Genomic DNA, 3,334 nt, shown 5'->3' with positions numbered 1-3,334 from the left:
TGAAAATACACCATTTTACCCTCTTTGTTTTATCACTTTATTTAATTATTTCTTAGGGATAAATAACAACTCAGTTGAAAAGTCACAAGCATCCTCTACACGAGGTTTTGGATTCAATTCGTCCTGAGGTCTGAACTTCCTCTAAACCGGTCAGTTTCGCTGATTTACATACTCCGTGTAGTTTGTCAACTATTGCGCAGGGTCCGAAGGTTTACTATCCGAGATGCTATCCAACCCGCGGGGTCAGCCGATATGCCGTTCGAAAGACTGTTGCGATGGGTTTCCCACGGTTAAAAAAAAATACATACAATGTGTCGGTCGAATTGGGCTTGCATGTAATAAGCTGTTGAAGTAAACAGTAGTTTGTAAAGAAATGATAAGCGAAAATAACAAAGAAATAAATTATAATCTCCAAAAGAACGAGATTTTTGCGCGTATCTTGATCCTTTTACATGTACAAAGAGAGTGTAAAACTCTTACAAAGTTACATAATCGGAAGAAAGCCGACAAGAAATCGAAGCAGGCAAGCTTCTGTTCAAACCCTAGTGACATAATCTCTTTCCCCTACACTATAAACAAAAAAAAAGAAAACCTAATCCCGCGTGAGGAGGCGTGATTGATTATGTAAATAGTAAAAATATTGATTGAATAATGCAATTGGTCACCTTCATGGAGAGAGGAAGTATTGAAGGCCGATCTCGTTGTGTTTTCTCGAAGGAGCAGAGGCCGGAACGGGGAAATGTTTGGGCAACAATCCCATGAAGTGTCCTCGAGGGTTTTGATGATTAGGGTTTGTGAAGAAGAATGTCGCCGCCCTCGAAGCTTCGCAGTGATTTAAGATTAGCGTTGAGATCAGAACAACGAAGCAGATGATCACGAGAGGTGATGATAATAATCTCCAATGTCTCAAAACCATTTCCTGAAGAGAGAGAGGGAGAGAGAGAGAGAGAGAGAGAGAGAGAGAGAGATGGAGAAGAACTTTCAGTTTCGGGAAAGATTTGAAAGCAACCCTTTTGAATGGTTATCTTCTTTTGCATTCTTGGTGGGACAAATGTGATGGGAAAAAGAAACGAAAATCAAACACCAAAATAATGCTTTTATTGCAATAATATATGTGTGTATATATATATATATATATATATATATATGATATGCAAATGCAAATGGAATAAGTTTTACTACTCGTATATATATATATATATATATATATACACACACACACCAGTAGTAATTAAAAAAGCATTGTCCGAATCCTCCAACTAATTGCATCTGAGGATTCAAAGACGAACTTGGATCCGGTGGGTTACTCATCTTATAATCGCTATCATTAGACCGAGTGAACAATCATTTCAATAAAAATTAAATAAATCTCTTTACATTGTGTGATTCTCAAAATATTTGGAAAATAAAATTTATTTTTATTATTTCGATATGTAAATATTTTGAATATCAAATAATGACATCCGAATTAATAATATCAATTTTTAATCTAAGTATAGAACTAAATTTAATAGAAAAAATTGAATAGAATATGTTTAACAAAAATTAAATCCTTACCAGTCTCAGATAAAGCTAAATAATAATGAAATAAATATAATTTTTTGAAAACCGAAAAACCTAAACTTGTCCATTGTATTCAAACATTTTCTTTCAAATATTTAAAATATTTATGTCACATCATAGAGCTATTCTTTTATTTTTCAAGAAAAAGGCATTCAAATAGAATTTATTCTTTTTTTTTTATCCACGGTCCTCCACCAAACCGGGGAACATGAGCACCGGGAAGCAAACAAAAAGGGAACAAAAAAATATTTAAATGAAGAGAAAAAAGAGAAAGATACGGAGGACGAGAGAATAGAATAAAGCCATACTATATAATATGTAAAATAATAAAATAAAGCTCTACTGTTGGACATTATTACATTACTTTCTTAATTACAGGAAGCTATGAACTTTTATTTTGTCCACCGTAAAAATATCAGTTTTATAATATCTTACATTTTTATTTACTGTTTCATGTGCTGTAATTTTTTAAAAAAACATACTTGCAGCAATCAAGATTGTTGTAATAAGATATCCGTACAGTTGCAACTTTACGTAATATATTAAAACGTATTCCAACTTTACGTAATGCACATGATGAAATCATTGGCATTAGACTCAATGAGATAATCGTCGATGGGGAACTAAAACGAAAGCATCGACAGTATGCGACGACAGTGCATGGAGATCGGACGATATCACGGCATTCAGTTCATTGGCTGCGCTGTCCTTACACACCCATCCCTGTCCCCAATAGAACCGGATGACTCATTCTGCTGGTCCCACGCACAACTTCCGCAATTCTCCACAAAGAGGGCTTGGACGTACTTCCACCAACAACCTCGTGGCACCGAACGATTTGGTTCGCGAACTCGGTACTCAAATACTCGTTTGCATATTATATATTATATGGCCGGCGTCGAAGAATAGGCTACCGACTGCAGATCGTCCAGGCTCTTGGAGGCTTCGCATTGCACCTGCCTGTCGTCTTTGCAAAGCTGAGCCGGAAACAGTTGATCACCTATCCTTCAACTGCATCTGGCCCTCCGTTGCAAATGATGCCCAATCTTATATGCGGGAAAGCCATACTCTTTTGAATCACCCACTACAAAAAAAATGGTCATTTCCAACGGGCAAATCCGTTGGAAATGACCAAATTTCCGTTGGAAATTAACGTTTCCAACGGATTTCCAACGGATAAATCCGTTGGAATTTCGTCGTTAGAAAACGGTGTCCGTTGGAAAACCGTTGGAATTTTCAACGGAATTTCAACGAATTTTTCCGTTGGAATTTTCCAACGGATTTCCAACCGCAATCCGTTGGAATTTTCCAACGGATTTCCAACGGATTTATCGGTTGGAATTTTCCAACCGAATTTCCAACCGATATCCGTTGGAATTTTCCAACGGAATTTCCAACCGCAATCCGTTGGAACGTTCCAACAAAAAATTCAAAATATATTCTCGATCCCGACCCCGGCCCCGACATCTATCCCGATACCGATCCCGATCCCGATCCCGATCCCGATCCCGATCCCGACCCCCGGCTCCGATCCCGATCCTCCAGCCCCGACCCCGATCCCCCAGCCCCGACATATATCCCGATCCCGATCCCGCAACTCACTTCCCAGTAGGTCACCCATCCTTCCACTGCTCCAGCTCAATCCTCCTTAACCCTGGAGTTCCAATTGACAATCATCCAACTGCTCCAAGTTAAACTTCTGATATTACATAACATTAATATATATACATATATAAATGTTTATACATATAAATATTTATATACATACATA

The 3,334-nt window shown here is 37.8% G+C and overlaps 1 long non-coding RNA gene across 1 annotated transcript; it reads right to left on the bottom strand.

Moving 5' to 3' along the window:
* Positions 1–426: 426 nt before the first annotated feature.
* Positions 427–1,024, bottom strand: LOC109117015. The gene is made up of 2 exons (XR_002024514.1): positions 666–1,024; positions 427–569 (listed from the first exon to the last, which is right to left on the bottom strand). It is a non-coding gene; the product is annotated as an uncharacterized LOC109117015 (long non-coding RNA).
* Between the last annotated feature and the right edge of the window lie 2,310 nt (positions 1,025–3,334).

Source organism: Tarenaya hassleriana, unplaced genomic scaffold, assembly GCF_000463585.1.
Source record: "Tarenaya hassleriana unplaced genomic scaffold, ASM46358v1 Cleome34, whole genome shotgun sequence".
In the NCBI taxonomy this organism is placed as follows: domain Eukaryota; kingdom Viridiplantae; phylum Streptophyta; class Magnoliopsida; order Brassicales; family Cleomaceae; genus Tarenaya; species Tarenaya hassleriana.
Note: the sequence above shows the minus strand (reverse complement) of the source record. Positions and strands in the feature narration are given on the sequence as shown.